Below are 19,134 nucleotides of genomic sequence, written 5' to 3' on the forward strand. Positions count from 1 at the left end.
TTAACAACCTTGGTTACTAGTTATGGTAAACTATATAGCAGTAATGATGATGATAGTAATAATAACAAAGATAAAATAATCTATAAAATAATAATAACAACAACAACATGAATCAATGTTTTACACTGTCCTGCACTCACACAAAAATGTCAACATTTACAAAGAATGTGTAGAATCAAGTATAGCTTCAGTTTTTCTGTGTCGAGGGTAAAAACACGAGTCAAAACATTTGCTAATAATGTTAGCGCCAGCCTACTCTTTATAAAGTAATAATTCTAAAAGTATTACTCTATAAAGAGTTTGCTGAGGTGACAACCCAGGCGATAAACTAGAATGATATGAGACATATTCAAGAAACGTAAACTAGAAACATATCCTAGTTTACATTTTGGCGCATTTACTGGTGATGTAATAAGTGCTTGGTGATTTATCTTCACCTGAAATAGTAAAGAATTTGCTACATTTTTGTCTGCTTCAGAAGTGTTACCAAAGACAGAGAACCCTTTCGAGTACCTTTAGGTCTTGCTGGTACCAATAAAACTGGAACCTTCGGTACTAGATGCAGTTTTCTAGTGCCAAAGATTCCAGTACTTTAAGCAGTGGAAAATGCACTTAGAGAACAGTGATTTACTGTATTTATAAAAGACATATAGCAGTCATTGTCTGCAGGATCTAACAGCTTAAATTAAGTCACTAAAAATGCAGAACAGATGGTTTTGAATAATATTCTCTTGTGTGGGCTGCCATACATCGCCACTGTTGCACTTTCCCTGCTGTGACCCAAGCAGTATCTTTCAGATGCCTGCACTATGTCCCAGTCTGATACTTTATGTCAGAATGAAGTGTTTGTGACCCTTTTTTCAGTGGTTATTTTACAGTGTATAATATCGGAATAGTTTGCTTTTAAAGGTGTCTTTCCTCAAATACAGTCTCATTCTTTTTTGTACTTTCTTTATACACACACAAGTTGCAAGAGAAACAAACTATAAAATGGTTATTAATTACAGGAATTACCACTGCAGTCTGCATCAGTCCTGTTTTTTTACGCTTCAACTGATTTCTATTAAAGCAGAGTATTAAAATGGTCTGATCACAGATTGCTTTGAGGAACACTCCGCTTCCTCTGTACTCTGTATGTAAGAAAGACTCTGTAATGAATCTATACAAACCTGCTACTTAATGACACCTTCGCAATGCAATGAATACATAATTTTTTTGTTGAATAGAGTCATGGAGCGGACAAATTGACAAACGTCTATAAGCATCAGATATCTTTAAACCCCAAGCAAACATCTCTGTTTACAGACATCTTTAAGCCCCTTCAAAGCCACAGGATTTAGCCCCAATTACTGATTTCTGTCCTAAACCTGTAATCCTACAGTTTATAAATAAAAAGCTGGCAACGCTTAAAATGAAAAACTTCAGTTATGTATGCTCTGTATCAAAAGCATGGCATGATATATATTTCATGTAAAAAGCTTTATTATAGGACTAGTAACCTGGTAAATTCATGACAGAGTTCAAGAGACTACTTTATGATCTCATATGTGATATAATGTATGAATTGGCCCAGCCTCTACCTCTGAAGCTACAATTTCTCACGGCTTGAGTTCTAAGCTTAATTCAGCGAGCCTTACCACAGGCTAAATGCAATTGACTTTTTGCCTTGTGGAAAATTGATCAGCACCATCTAGTGCTGAAACGATTGCTGCTGCCAGTTCCATTCTAAAATTTAATCTAACTAGTTTCAAAGTACTGATCAGCTATCAAAACTTACACACACAAAGGAATGTGTGTTGTTGCACATTCCTCTTAACCCCCCGCCATGCCTGCCATGCGCGCGCACACACACACAGATACAGTTCCAGTTCAACAGCACTTATGGCCTCATGAGGATCTGACAGTTGCTTGATTTAGACAGTCCTCTTGCTTGCCAATCCCTCAATAAGGTCATCTGTTGGGGTCAATCCTATTTCAATCCAGCCACTTGAAGAGCTCAATGTCAATACAGTTCATTAACTGAAATTACATAAAAGTTACCAGGAATTTCTCCACTTGCTGCTGTAATAGCCCTCTAACTCTCCCACTACATGACTAGACCACCAATTTGTGGAGAGCCAAGGCTACTACACATCTCTCCTAACATGTCAGAAGCTTTCTAGTGCATCTTTTTAAATTATTGACCATAAGGTAATGCTAGCATTTCAAAACACGTAGAAAAGAAAATACAGCCATTATGCAGACATGATATCCCAACGTTAGCATGTTGAGATGGGGAGAGTGCCCTGTGTTGTATCTTAAAGGTCTTAAAGAGGGAAAAAAGGGGAATTCCATCAATTCTTTCATACATTTCTTAACAATTTTGAAAGAAAATCTGAGTCAGTAAGTTTCTCTACAATTGACAATTTCACATCTAACCACTCTGAATGACTTTGTTCACATCTCAATCACTGAATTAAGCAGAATGTTGTCCCCTTTTTAAAGAGGGATGTAGCAAAATCAGCCACCAAAAAATAATCAGTATAAACAAAAAGACAACAAAATAAAAAGATTATATAGACATACATTGATGTGCCAATATCTAAGATTTTACAAATCAATGGTAATGAGAAATAGGGATTAAAAATGCTGTTTGTTCACTCTCCCTGCACTGCTCAGCACAGACTTGTTTAAACAGTTTGAGCAACAGCAGAGTGATAATCTCTGTACATGCCAGGTAACAAGAGGGGGTACAATGACCAAAAACTTCTTCACTACAGGTTTGATACCACTACATCATCCTTGATACACCGAAAAGAGCTTAACAACAAAGACAGCAAAGTCCCTACTAGAATGCTAATGCCATCTGTAATCAGTGAATTTGAAAAGGCAAAAAACTAACAAACAGCAGTGCCAAGGTACAAAGTCTAACTAAAATAACAGCATTCCTTGCCTTGGATGAGCAACCATTCTATGTTGGTGAGAAAGCTGGATTTCATAGCTCATACTGTAGACTACATACATACTCCAAGGATTTTCATTGTAGTGCCTCACGTGTCTTCAAGTAATTAAATAGATCTTGAGCTGGATTCTTCATCTTTATTCTTTAAGTTTAAGGAATTGGTGTCCATATTTTGTCTTGCTGGGTCTTGATTTTCTTAGAAAATAACTAAAAAGTCTCTAAGAAACTACTAACATACCTTACTGTCCTGATCGGGAGTTACGAAAATACTTTCGCAAAAAAATAAATAGACCAGAAAACACACCAAGAAGTACTAGCCATAAAGATTTTGATATTTTTGTAGTATGGTATGCACTTGGGTAAACACCTATTTTGGGTAAACTGAATGCGCAGTTAGAAAACATCAGCAAAATATGCCATTGGATGACTTGGATCCTTGAATGTTCTGTAATTCCACTCCAGTACTGTGTTGCAAAAATGCCCTTCTCAAAATGCCTGACTCTGAGAGGATGAAGAAGTGAGGAAGTATGATCCCACCAAATTTAAGTCTTGTTGAAAGCTTTAAGAAATTGATCACCTTCTCTGCAGTCATACTACTTCAGACAGGAATAAGCACACAGAGAAATCCATCTTTCTACTTACACAAGCATAGTGCATTTTTCACTAGTTACAATGTTAACTAAACTAATTAGTCTCCAATGATTTTCTACAGAAGACAACCTTAGTAATCCAAGTGAGTGACATCAAATGGTTGTGACAAATGGAGTTGTATCAGTAAACATGCCTAAAACAGCACAGAGCAATAATGTCAGAAACTTGACTTAGCATAAAAAGCCAAGGGTATCAGGAACGCATCACTTAAACTACATTCTGAGGTAGTCAACAACTAACAAAAGTGCAAATGAAATGTGTTTTCAGTATCTGCACACGTAATCAGAACTGTGTCTGCTCAGTGCTGGCTACCAGGTGAGAGGACAAACAAGGAAACTCAACATGGAGAAAATAAAGATATCCAGATCCAGTCCGGACATGAAACATGTTAATGCAAATTATAAACAAGCTCACTGTTCTACATAATGTGAGGGGATATATGAGGTTTGTTTGATGATCTCTCTCTTGAACTGCACTTCCTGCAGCTGAGAGTCATTTTAAAGCCTTAAAGACATAAAGCCAGAAAGGTCCCTTGTCTTACAGCCAATTAATTACTGTCTAGATCAATATGAAAACCGCCTGCGAATTATGTTATTACTATGAGTCTCAGATGTGGTCAAAGGCACAGAGAGTGCTCGACCATTACCCCTATCCACACAGCTAATTAACCAACTGCTTGTATAGGATGCCTTTGCCAGACTGTTCAGAGCTTTCCTTCCCATTAAGCTCATGCTAACTGAGAGAGAATGTTTTCAAAGTTTCAAAGTTTGCTCTAGTTTAATACTACTGTGCTGTGATGGTTTCGGGAAACCTTGTATGTTAACTGAATACCGAATGAATGCTGCACAAAACTGAGAATACTGAGAAAACCTCTCAATTTCTGCAGAATTACAGCAAAGCAAAAGGCACAAATTCTAACTTATAAATACACTTCCAAATGAGACTATAACACCACCTTCTACAATGCTTGTACATACAGGGTGATTCAAAAAGATTCATCTGATTTTAAAGCGCCATATTTTTACAACTGTGAGGTGATTAGGAACCAATCACACACCAATTGAAAGAGGGGGTCATAGAGTTTCTGACTGTTACCGGAAGATGGCGCCCTTCAGTCTGCGAGGAGATGGTGACCTCTGAGCAGAAAGCGTTTTGCGTTCTCCACTTCAAAAAGAGTGAATCCGTCATAACTGTGCAATCTCATTTTCATCGGCAGTGAACCTCCAATAGCTCAGAGCATTCGTCGTTGGTTCCACAACACTGAAAGAGCCGTGAGTACAGTGACACCTGACATGCTCAGTCGAGTACGGGATGAATTTGACTATTGCATTGATGTTGTCCATACAGCTGGAGGAGGTCATATTGAGCACTTGTAAAATTATATAATAAACTTTATGCTCACTTAAACCATTTACAATTTACTGCACTGTTCAGTAATGATTTACAAATGAAATAAATCATTTTGAAATCAGATGAATCTTTTTGAAACACCCTGTATTTTGGGGCAATGATGATTCTTTAATGTTGCTTTAACATTTCACTTTAGAAATGAGCGGTTCTGACAAATGCTACTATGATTTCGTATGATGGAAACCTGAAAAACTCAAGCTAGTACTGAAAGATGGATTGGGGTTGCGTGGCTAAATCCAACTCAAACTCAAAATCCAGAAAACTGATGCATTATAGCATGTTGCCACTTAAATATGGCAACACTGGCCAAAATGTTTTTTGTCTTATTTTATTCTCTACGCACAAATGTTCCTAAGCTAATCCTGAATCCATTTAGCAAAGAGTATTCTCAAAAGAAAAACAATAACAACTTCAGCAGGACGACAGTATTTCTGTTTTAACATCACTTCACTGCGAACCAGTAGCTCATCTATAAACTCTGTAGAATTAAGAGGCATCAACTAAAGAGTAAATGTAGCTGTCTCCTGTCCAGGAGCCTCAGAAACCAGACCAAAAAACAATCTTGGTTGGAGAATTTGCTCTACATGGTCAAGCATAAGCACAAGCATCTGTTTACATCAGTGGTCAACAACTATGCGCTTACAGATCCACGTTCTTGCAGACTTTAGAGTCAACCTTAACTGTCCATTTCTTTCTGTCATCCTAGGTGAATGAGGTGTATTACATTTGGGTATTCAGGAAGTGAAACCTGCAGGAAGGTAGATCTTCAGGAGGAGGGTTGGGGACCAGTGATTTTCAACATGCTGTGTCAGCAATCTACAAAAAATATTAAGACACAAGCATTTTGTTTGGTTTTAAGGAAGATGATGACTTGATATTTCTGACGCAGCAAATCTTGCATCATTTATTCAGAGGTAGTGTTCCTCTTTCTCTTGCTAATAGTGACCTCTTGTGGTCAACTTCACATAAAAGGGTTACGAAAAACATTCTGCCTAAAGCATCAAAAAACAAAAAACAAACAAAAAAAAACACCAAAAAACACAGTTACCTTTTATCAATAATGAGAAGCAGAATTTTTGGTACAAATCACTGTAGGGCAACTTACACAGCCCATTCACCTTCAAATCTAACTTCCTTCTAACTCCTGGATATTTAACACTGAAATTAAATGGGCTTTTTTGGCTTTGGGATAATGAGAGAGCTGTATGACAGTTGTGTTGTTTGAGCTGTTTGATGGGCCAGAGAGCCCACACCTTCAGCCTAAACGTTTCTGCTGGTTTGGGGCAGGCTGGCTTCAGCAGAAGCAAGCAACTCTCATCAAACGGTTTACATCGCCGCCTGGCTGCTCCTGAATTCCCCCGACACCGTCTCTGCAGAGAGAACATTCCGTCTGTATCAGTAAATAACAGATGCTGTTTTTCCCCCCACCGCCAAAGCCCTTGTTCTCCCCTCCCTGAGTGCTGGGTGAAACCTATCAGAAGAACCAGAACAGCTCTGTCACTCAGCGAGACGGCACGTAGCCTGCAGACAACACTCTGACAGAGGTGCCGTTTACACTCGTCCCTTAAACCCCCTGCCACCAGCACCAGCCATTCAGAAACAGAATGCTTCAGCAGGCCCAAAGTGCTTTTACGATTGTTGTCCGATATGGTGCCTGCGTTGTCCTTATCTCAGTGAAATGAACGGAGAATGGAATTCCACATTCAGATTAGGCTTGCTAATAGAGTAGTTAATTGGTGCGGTGTGTCTTCAGGGGGGAGAGAGGCAGGTGGTGCAATGCCAGAAGGAGGTCTCTGCTGAGGGCTGTGTGTGTCTGGGGAGGTTTGGAGCTGCTCCCCAGCCCCTTGTTTCTCAGTGCTGCAAAAAAAGACATCATGACAAATGTGCAATGTGACTGGATCTGAGAAATGGTTATTGATCAAAATCATGCCTTCATCTGACCAAAGAAATGGCTCACAGCTGAGCCCTGATATTTACTGTTGCAAGCTCACATGGTCCTTCCCTATCATAGACATCAGAGCTAGAAGTGGGCAATATGACAATACACTATAATTATTGTGATAATTTACATCACAATGCGCTTTTCTGAGTATATTGTGGGCATTTTTACTATATCTAAACACTGAACTGCATTATTATATAGAGTTATAAAAACAGATTTCAACAAATTACAGAGAACCTGTCAACAACAACAACCAATGTACAGCAACAGCATAAACTGCACTGTAACAAGCAGTGTTAAGGATAACATGGTACAAAGTCATGTGTTACAGTGATTCAATTACTAGGAATTTCCATGAAAATTTTCATTTAAAAAGGGCTATTTCGGTTTTCAGCTGAAAATTTGGTCCAAATAAAGCATAAAATTAAATAGGTTTACAAAAAAAAGCCTCAAAAACTACTAATAATCTGAATAATAATGAAAATGAGAAATACAAATGAAAAATTCTTTTGCCTCTCTCTTTTGGTCAACTTATACGTTCAAACAGTTTGAGCATCAGCAGATCAACACAAACACCTTTGGAAAAAAAACAAACTGAAATTTGCTTAAAAAACAAACACTAATTCAAAATCCTGTGTAATAAACTTTTACCTCTGGTTTTAAAAGTTGTTAGAGTAAACACATTCATTCTTTAGATCCTGCTGGAGTCCATGGCTTTTTCTTTGCTTTAAGTGATGAATACTAAAATGATGGTAACACTTTATTTGGATGGTCCACTGTAGATGCTTTGTAGATACTCAGTTTAACAAACACTCAACTAAATATCTATTAAATGCAACTGAACTTGAAGTTGCGTGTGAAAGGTACTATTAAATCTGTTCCTAAGCCTAAACCTAACCCTAACCTTAACCTCAAGGTAAAACCTACACCTACTCCTAGCCTAAACTGTAACCTTAATGTTGTTAATAATCAACTAAATATCTCCAGATAGTTTGTTAATAATAAAAGTATCTGTAGATCATGTATTGGGGCCCATCCAAATAAAGTGTGACCAAAGTGACTTGTGTGTCCCCTCTGAGTCCTCTGCTGCAGAAAATTCAGACTGCTAGGCAGGAGTTCCAAAGCTACGTTCACATGCTTTACAAAAAACGACAAAAACGAGGCCTCAGGATTCAGCTGGGAAGCCATGAAATATTATATAACTTTGAATAGTTAATATTATTTAGCAAGCTGTTCAAATTAGTCCACTAATTCTCTTTCTAAACACAATGACTGTCTCATTTGAAGTACTGCAACACATTACATTAAATTCCTGTAATCACATTAGTTACTGACTTAATAAGAATTTCATTACTTGCTTTAATGTTTTATTCAGAAACTCCTCTGTAAACATTACATTTTATTGTAAAATTTTATTTTATTTAAAGGTGACTGTTTTTTCACTGTTTATAGTGGGTAGTTGCTAGACTTTCAAATCACATTAGCTGTTCATAATTTTAATCAAGCATAAGTGGCTGTTTCTTTTTCAAAGTCAGCAAGAGTGACCTTTTTACAGGCCTTTTAATTAAATGACATTTATTATGATTGGCTATTTTTTTCTAAACAAAGTAAAAATGACTATTGGGTTTCCCATGCACTCCCCTTGGTACAAGTTGGTACAAATTAGCCTGGGTTTTAGAGAATAACTGTAATGAGCAATCAGATTACCTTTTCTAGGAAATAATAAGTAGTCTCATTATAGTTTAAGTAAAGGAATTAGTCATTTGCAATAAGTCACTGTTTTTGAGTAACAAGTAGCTAATTGGATGTCAGCCCACATCAATACTCAAGTGCAAACAACACATATTATAAATATAATAGGGAAGCCCGCACAAGCATGTGGTTTCATGTATTCCCTGCCCCCAAACACTTCATCCAACTCATCAAGGGCTTGATAATTACCTGATGAACTGAAAATATGTTCATTTCTGACACTAAGATTGATAAATGTCAATAGAAGGCTGACACATTGTTTGATTTTGGCATGATGAAAATTCAGAATGTAACTTTTTTCACCACAAATGTTGCTATGTTAGACTAGAGTGCTGATTATAGTGTCATATGTAGTTTGTAACATTTGTAAGTAGGCATTAATAAAGTGATTTAAAGAGTTGCCATTTTGTAAGAAGAAAGGGTTAAATAAATTTTTGCCCATACCGGAAATATATATTTTTTTTAATGTGGCACTACTGCCTTGCTGGTCTGCATTGTCCATTCTAGCTGGTTCACAAACCTCAGACACACCAAATATTGTGATACATATTATGTAACATGAAAATATCTTCAAATATCATTGTGTTATATTTTTGCCAAACTGCCCACTCTTCATCAGAGCTATTCCCAAAGTTTGAGCAGGCAGACTGTTTAATGCAACTATATTCATGGTTTCTAGAATCAAAGTTCATTACAATTATTTCAAAAAGCTTTATTGCTATATCTTTCTCTTGATTGTTCTTTCCCCACCTGGGGTCATGCGTATACATTACTCTGATCAGAAACACCATAAAAATTCTAGAAATCATATACATTATGTGGCTCAGATTTATGATATAAAATGCATTTGTGATCCGTTATTCTAGGAAATGTCAGTTTACGTAGAAGACATAACCCAATCACAGCTCAGAGGAAACCCAATACAAATCAGAATAAGCATTAGGAGGAACGTCATTTTGGCAGAGACGAATGTAATGCTAGACGCAAGGTCACCCTGATCCTAACTGCTGGGAGAGCGATGCTAGTTGTTCAAGCAAATATTCAGCAATAATCAGGCCAGGTTTATGTCCCTAAGCATTCAGTAACACATACCAAGTGCCGTAGTTTTGATCTGATATGATCAATTGCTGAGCTCTGATTAATGCATTAATTTTTGCTGCAGGTTCAGCAAAGCCCATTATGAACTGCCAAGAGGACACAAGCTGAAGATAAATGGATCAGAATAATCTGATTGATGATTTGGCCCTGAATCAACTTAATAAGGTGACATGGAGTGTAATCATGAACTCCAGAGAGGCTTTTAAATGAGGAGTGTGAAACACATTATTACCCTCAGTTTAATTAAAATGCTAAACTCTGTTAAAATCACAAGCAGTTGCTGTTTGGTTTACAGGTGGACATCCTTCTCCTCATGTCAAATGTCACCAGATGCGAATTATTTGGTGTGAGATAAAGTGAAGTACGGAACTGACTCGACACTGCGTTAACCTCAAAGTCTCACATCAATAAATCTCAGCGAGATAAAGGGTATAGCTTTGCTCTCTGAAGTAACCCCTTGCCTTAGGTTAATCTTATCCCAGACACAATGCGCTGTGTCTAGGATTCAATTGTAAGGTTGATTCGGAGATCACAGAGGGTGAAATCGCATTACTGCTTCATTCAAATACAAAACAAATGAAAACTTTAGGACAATGCATCTGGTGCTCAGACATGGTGTTCAACATTTACTTTTAGAAAGGTAGGGTTTTATAGCTCTAAAAAGACAAGAAAGTCTCATTACAGGCATACATGCCACAAGAACTGATTTACAGATTATGCAAAAGCATTTAAATCAAAACAAAGCAAATTTCTATAATGTATTCATGCTTACTTCAGCATGCTGCATTTGTCTAGAGGCAAGTTTAAAAGGATTTAAAAAAGTTTAAAACAAGCAAACATATATGATAGGACTGACTTTGATAAGCCCAATCAGTACACAATACCATTAGGTTTGTCTAAATTAAATGCACAGACAAAATAGTGATAAAAGTAAAACAAAAATAATCTACATTTTATAATTGTTAACCCATCAATATGCCAGGGTAAAGTCATGATCACTGACTGGCAGGTAATATTTTTACTATATTATAGGCTGAATAATGTGGCTGTTGCAGCGTAGGCTGAATAATGCAGCTCCAGAGATGAGGATAATTCTAACAATACGTAAGAACAGCAGGTGAATTTCAATTCAAATAGCTTTTTATCCAACACCAGCTCTAATCGGTGTGTGGGACATAAGCCCCTTCCCTTCACCACGCTGAGTGATGCTGTTATCAGGCTGGCAAAAACAAGCTCATTAGTGCGAGCAGCTACAGACCAAAGAATGCTGGACTAACGGAGGCGTTCACTTCATCTCCTTGCATTCCATTAAAGAAGGAATTGGTAGAATGTTTTTTGTCAAAGGAATAATCAGGATGTGTTTTTTGAGAGTTGCTGTGAATTACATGCAAATTGACATGCACTGTCACTATAACTGGTTAAATTTACATTCATGTATCAGTAAAAACAACAACCTTTTTAACTAACTAACTAAATAAATAAGGAAACAAGTAGGCAGACTGTAATATTTGCTTGTTGTGTAAATAGCAGATCATAATTCATGGAAGAATACTGGCAAGTCTAGAATGCATTTGGATTCAAATCAAATCTGACACCAGCTCCCCCACAAGCTTTGATATTTATCCAATCCAAGTAACATGAAATATAATATTTTTAACATCCCATCCAGAGCAACATTAATGTCTCAAAATAAAATCTATTCCCAGAAATGCTTTAACAGCAGTGAGGAGCATAGAGATGCATAAACCTCCAGAATGGGAAGTGCCTCACTTTTGTATGGATGGATAAGTAATTCACTTCTGACTCTAAAGCTGGCTTTAAACTAAATGGAAACTACCACTTTAACATGCTGTTAAGTATTCTTAAAAAGAACACTGTGTACATCTTTCTGATATTCAGCACTGTTAAAGCCCTGCACCATGCAGTGACATGGGCAACCATGTAATATGTGGACCAAACACAGTCAGGTTGAGGTGTCACAAAAAGCAACGTGGTGATTAGAAGTTCTGTGTAGCAGCCAGTGTACATTTTGTTTTGCTCCGAAACATGGGCTGTACCCTTAAATGAACTCAGCTCTTAGTGCATAACCACTAATGACTTGAAACTGAATAACTTGATTTTCATTTTTTTTTGAAAAATGTTGTTAAATCAAACCTTTCATATTTTTCACTCAAATAAGATAAATAATTAAGCACAGTGAAACAGCTGATGGTACAAACCTTTACATCATCAAACAAAGGACATCAAACTAGCCTAAAAAGGTTCTGTGATTACAACAATGTAGTTGTCAACTTCTTGATTCAGTGCGAAGTTAACTGGTTTATAGTAGTCTGATCATCCATAACATAGCTTATCACGGCATCCCGTGATAATGCTCTAGCCAGGTATTTCTTTTTATCGTCGCTAATATTGGACCAAAGCCTCATTTCTCCAAAATGGTAACTTTACAGGAGAAGGAAAAAGCATACTTTACTTATAATTTAAGTCAATGTGCCTAGACTTTCCCTCCTCCAAGTAATTTTGGGCCATTTTTTGTTCTTTCATCATAAAACTTACAAACGATGTAAAAGGCAACAGTTATTTTTAGATTATGTCAAAAACTGAAAAATGACAAACATGTAATGTGTTGCAAATATCACCATGTGCTTCAGTAACACTAACTATCATGTACTGTAATGCTGAAAGGCAATATCCACACTCCATTATTGAACACAGACACACTTTCTAACCAACAGTACACTTACAGGTTGAGATCTAGAGTAAGTGAGGGAAATGCATTTCTTGATAATTAATCAGTGTCCAATGATATTTAGATGATGCTGGAAAAATGTCTGAGAAATAAATAAAAAAATCTATACTATGACACACATCATCGCTCTTCGGCATAACCCCCCCTGATCAATGGTTACATTTTTATGTTAATGATCCACACCCTGCAAGAAAGATAGACCCTGGTGCCTTAGGCAACATTTGCACCCGATGAAAGGATTCATACATTTTTAATCTCTCCCTGCTTAGGGTAGAATGAGCGGCTCCGATTGCTGATACTCAGCTGTAACCCAAAGCCTGGTCACAGCAAGGGCATGACAAAGTTTACTAACCATTAATTCAGGGGACTAGGTTATTCCATAAATCCCCTTTCTATTTATAAAGGAACATTAAGTAAGTAGAATGCGACATATAGATTCAAGTTAGACTGTGGATTAAAAAAAATTCTAGTTGTGAATGAAGTACATTTCCCTTTGATATATGACATACCTTGTCTAGCACCTCCAAAAAGGAATGAAAGATTACACACTGGGACAGAATCAGGTTTTACACACTGAGACTTCAAAAGCAGCTTTTAGTCCAAAGCTTAAACAAAGTAACATATTCGTATATACTGACCTGTCACAGTTCCTGTCAGTGTAGATATGCAAAAACCGTGACATATCCACCACAGAAACTTCACTTGAACTTATCAACTGTGTTAATTGGACCTTTAGCTGGCATTTGAGGGAGAGTGTGGGGCTATCTGCTAACAAGCTGCACTGTAAGAGGTTCAGCACTGCAGAGAGTTCCCAGCCAGCATCTGCTCCAGGTGAGTAACAGCTGTCACATGTAACTAGAGCACTGAAGAAATATGTTCCGATTTTCATCTTTAATGCACACATCATCAATCACATAAAAAAAGGATTAAGAAAAAATAAAAAGGATGCACTTCATGGGAGTGTCAAAATGGGCCGATAATTCCATGATGAGTACTTTATCTACAGAAGCTAAAAAAATTCTTTAAAGCAGGGATGCACTGATATGGGTAGATGCTAATATTCAGTATTTTTCCAGGTACACATCTGCCAAAAGGCAAGGTGCATAGGAGAAAGGTACCACAAATATTGCCTGAGCAGCTCCTATTAACCTGCTCTTAAGGCAGGCTTTCCATTAGCGGACAATACAGCTGCAGGCAAAACTGCAATCATTTCAATCCGAAATTTAGTGCCACAGACTTCCAGTGCAAATAAGTTTTGAGTGTGAAATTTTGCACTGTGTTTACTTTTGGTGAACTTGGACATGCAAATTTGCATCTTAGACAAGTACCGCTACTGCTCTGGCTGTGCTAAACTCTGAAGGTCAGCCCTTCATGTAGTCTTTAATGGAGGAAACATTTTTACCATGTCTTCCCATTGCCTATAAACGAATACATGAAAGAGACAATGCATGATACGCAGTCAGTCGGGAGACTGTATTATTAAGTTAGCCAGCTTTCTAACTGCAATGTTAGCTTCATCACAGACAACCACACCACCATGCTGCGGTAAGTATGCGGTAATCTGATATAATTATGTCCACTTTTGTGTTTTGACTGTTTATGGTAGGTGACTTAATCCGCTTGCTACCACAGCTGCACACAAGTCAGCCCACTGTCACCACCCACGCTAGTTATCTACATTTATTTGGTACAACTCAGTGTGCAGCACTATACTCCCACGAGTATATAATTATCTGATGTAATGATGTTCATTTTTGTTTTTTTTGTCACTTGCAAGTTACCAAGCTCTGACATGGAGGATTTTTTTGGTCTTTTGGCCAATCTTCCAGACCAGACTCTGTCACTTCCATTTCGCAAGGTGATGCAAACTGCAAATGTATAGTCGGACTGTGACTTTAAACAGAAATGCTGCCTCGCACTGCTATAGAATCTTCTGAAACCATACTAGGTATTTTAGGACTGATATAGGACATAGGACATGGACTACACCTTAAAAAAACCCCAAAAAACACAGATTACAAGACACATACTGTCACTGTCCAAAAAAAAAACAAAAAAACAAACTAAACAAAAAAACAGGTATCTCCAAAACGGTACCTTTAATGGTGAAGACAAAAACATTCTTTACTTTTAATGCAAGTTGGTGTAATGAGATTTATTTACAGTATTTATAGTAATTCTGGACCATTTGTATTAGTTTGTTTAAATCATTAATTTTTTGACACAATGTAAAAGATAGCTGCTTTGCTTAAATGGTTAGGAAAAATAAAATAAAAATATATTAACTTTTTTTTGGACAGAAACAATATGATTTTCTTCTGTGCATCTTAAAGCTGTGGATGGTACATTTTCTGACATTTAAATCATTCTACTTGATAGATACCACAATAGATGCAATCTATCGATAGATGCAATAGATGCAATAGGTGCAATCTAATGCAAATTGGCTCAATCCTACGCAGCAGCTCAGCATCATCTAAATGTTCTGCTTATCCGCAGGAAAAAATACAGTGTCTATCAACAGTTTGAAAAATCATTATCAGCAGATTTAAAAAAAAATATTAAAAAATTATTGCCATAGGACAGATTTTAAGATTTGACAGATAGGATCATTGCGCATGCCTCCTTTAACAGCAGACGGAGGTACAATGAATTATTCCAAGATATACAGCTGTGAATCTCTTTGTAACACTACATATGATGAAAGATAATAATAATAATAATAACAATAAGGGTGGCCAAAATAACTACTCCAAAGCAGGCATTATCTTTCAGAAATGGCCTGTGCTGATCTGAGTTCAGTGTGCTAGATTCTAGTGTATTAGCAGAAATCAGGTTTGAGAAGGGGAAGTTAGTCCTAGATCATCATCAAGGAGCAAATTCTACCAACAGTGACAAAGTCCCAACTTCCATTACTCAAATCAGTGGTCCATTTTACTGAATAGCAATCCTTCCACTGCACATACGATAGAAGGTGATTTTTTTCTGCTGCAAGATGATGTTCAATCTCTTTTAGATGCAATATAAAACCTTTATGATTAGAATTTATTGTTACGCTAGTAAAGGATATCGAGGTCAACACTGCACTTTTTATATCATCTACTCTTAGATGCTTTCCTGTTTCTGCTGCTGAGATTTGTCTGTGCAGGTCTCTACCATTTTCTGTCTCAACATGAGTCACGAATGAAGTTAAGCACAACTACCTGAATTGTAATTACTCATCATTGGTTTTAAAGCCAAAGCAGGATGAAATTAACATGCATTTGTAGATTTATCTCCACTGTTAGCTGTTGGCTCGCAATGAATCTCCTCTGTTTTGTATTATTTGATATAATAAAGTGTTTGCCATTTTAATGGGGATGCTATGTTCAAAGCAGCAAACCCTGTTTAGTATATGCATAACATGGCATCAGAGAGCTCATTGTTGCTATCTATTCCCCTGCCTTTGGCAGATGTTTACAGAGATGATTTCAAAAAAGGCAAAAAAGCCTTTGGAACCTCAGAAATCAACAGTGAAAAGTCTTAATCTCTCAGTATTGGTGCTTTCAGATTTTGTCATTTATATTCTTTCACTGTTGGGGATGGGCTAAATTCAATGTTACCTGTCCTCAACCTCCATATTTGGTGAGAACACAGAATAGCAACGTGTATTGTTCTTCAGGTCAAACTGAATACATCCATCCTTTAACCTCATGATCTCATTGCCTTGAAGCCAAGAAACAGAAGGTAATCAGCAAATGATTAGCCCATAGCGCAGCTCTGAATAACTTGAACATTTTATAGCTGCCTCCATTTCTCACTGTGACTGTGCCTGAGCCATTACTTACTGTAGTGAAGTTCTCTGGTCCGCAATCCTTGCCTCGGTACTTGCAGTCCAGGAGCATTTCTTCAATGCTGTGACTTGTCCTCTGAACAAACTCCAGCATGTTGAATGTCTTACTTGGGAAAAACTTGCTGTCATCCACTGGCTGTCCTAGAGCAGCCATGAAGTCATCAAAGTCACTCTGTTCTACACCAAGCAGCCCAGCCATCCAGAACAGGTCATTCCGCTGCATCTTGGAACGGCGGAAGCTGTTGTAATTGCAGAGTGTTATGGCTGGAAAGTACATGACCGGGCTGTCCATCTCATCCAGGATGGTGACATGGGGGTAGCGGTAATACTCCATCACTGCTCCGGCCACCTGGTACAGGAAAATGGAGAGCGAGCTGACGAAGGCAGATGCCCAGAGGAGGCGGCGGATGGTGACTCCTCCAGGTAGGAAAATGTGGCTGAGCCCATGAAGGGTGCAATTGGCTCCGAAAACGGTGATGTCCGATGGCCGAGGCTGCTCGTTCTCTTCGGGGTTGCCCATCACTTCAACATTCAAACAAATCCGACTGGAGGAACAAAGCCAGCCGCCTTTGCTGAAGTCTTTGTGTACAGTGTAATGGAACAGGGAGTGGCTGGAACCAAACAGGTTCTTTTTTTGACACGTTCCATGGAATGGAGGGGGGTTGTCAGAAACAAGAGATGCCTGTTCTCTTGCTGACAATGCGCTTTCCGTTTGCGCATTCTTGGAGGGCATGAAGAGCACCAGAGCTTGGGTTTCTTCAGGGACGAGACACGGTCCCTCAAAGGATCGAATGAAGGATGGGGGAGACCAATGTGAAAGCGAAGACAAAAATCAATCCAGGGTGCTAAATAAATCTAATGGCATCTTCTAAGCTTGGACACACTTAAATATTCTTTAACATGAGAAAGGATTTGAATTTCATGGAAGTGAACAGAGAAAAAAAATTCAGATTGGCATTTTAGACTGTTGTATGCAGTTCTACAATATATGTAGCCTGGAATTCATCTAAGTGTATAGTTTCTATTCCGAATTTTAAAAAGTGGAAGCTTTTATTCTTAAGTAATTGAAGTTTGATCCATCTGTTGTAACAAGGACTGCAGGCATCTGTCATATGATGGAGAGTGCATGGGAAGTTAAGAACAGCCTAGTAAAAAGATCATTGCCCACTGTCCACATTTCCCTATAACTACCTGTCTGCTAGTCTCTGATGGACCAATTCAGCTCCAAATAACGACTTACATATATATATATTCATGCATGCTGAATGTCTCAGCACTCAGCACTTGAGGGAGACAGAGAGCATTAGGGTCTCAGAGAATCTGTGCTTAACAAGGCAAAACACTCAACTGCATAAAGCCTCAAGTGGCACCAACAAGAAAAGCAAGGACATACGATGCTCTGAGGATTTACAGAAACTGATAAAGATCAGCAGAGGTTAGTTGTCTGGTAATACGATCATGTAAAAGAGTAAAATGTATCCATTAGAGAATCTGATTAAGGGTGAGACATTTAATATGGTCTGTTAAACAGAAGCTTCTAAACCTAAATGGTGTACAGTGGTATCTAATTTAAGCTCACATACCTTCCGGTGCTGCAATAGAGAGTTAACTCAAACACAGAGAAAATTCTCAGATGGATCTGCTGAGAGTTTCCTCAGGGCACATTGCACACTAAAGCTCCACTTAAACGAATACCATGAAGCAAAATACAGATAACATGAAAACCTAATTTCACAGTTTAGCAAAAAACTCACAGGAGATTACTTTTCTGGAAGACCCTATATATTACATTTTTCTGGTATTTTATTTTCCTCCCTAAGGTCCACTTATATGTGTAGGTTTATGTTTGTAATCCATTTTTACGTGGCCATTTTACAGACTCTCTTTATCCCACAGAATTAAACAGGCTGTTTTGTTACTGTGTCTTGATGACTGATATATGTAAATGATTAATTGCTTTGCACTGTGCCTCATTCAAAAAGAAGTCTGGGGTGAAGCACTTCAGCATGAATAGGTGTGGCTAAACTGCTGTAGGCTGAAGAGGCAGATATATGCAAATGTTTTGGTTTCCATGACATCACAAAAACAATAATTTCAAAATGGGCTGGTTTTGCAGCTTAATTTCTATATACAGACTGTATGAACTGGGGAGTGAACAGTATGTTGTGAAACTTCAACAATGTTTACATACTTCTCTTTGTGCACAACCCTGCTAGCATAACACTAATTTCTGTTAGTGCCTATATGGAATTCAATTATGTTAGCATGAAGCTAATGGTGATGGGTTTAACACTTCTTATGGCAGATGTGCTAACATTTAAAGCCTCTAAGAACTTCACTGTATTTTAAGGTTTTTTCAGAGAATCCTTCAGTAAATTTAAGCTTAAGTTACTTAAGCTTATAGCCTAGAACTAACTTCTGAAAGCCTCTTAGCTCTTCTTATTCCTGTTCTTATGTAGGGTTCATTTAGTACACTCTTTAAAAAGATGATTCTTCAAGAGTTCTTTAGAAAAGAAAATAGTTCTGTATAGAACCATAAACACTCAAGGAACCCTTTGGATGATTAATGGGTTCTTTGCATCACGACATGTCTCTTCAGAGAGAGTGCTGTAGATGGTTCTACATAGAACCTTTTTGAAAAGGGTTCTATATAGCACCAAAAAGCATTCCATTATTGTTATAAACCAAAGAACCCTTTTTGGTACTATATAGAACCCTTTTTGCTAAGAGTGTATGCTTTCAAACCTTTTACTTCAAAG

The sequence above is a fragment of the Colossoma macropomum genome, unplaced genomic scaffold (assembly GCF_904425465.1).
Source record: "Colossoma macropomum unplaced genomic scaffold, Colossoma_macropomum, whole genome shotgun sequence".
Taxonomy (NCBI): domain Eukaryota; kingdom Metazoa; phylum Chordata; class Actinopteri; order Characiformes; family Serrasalmidae; genus Colossoma; species Colossoma macropomum.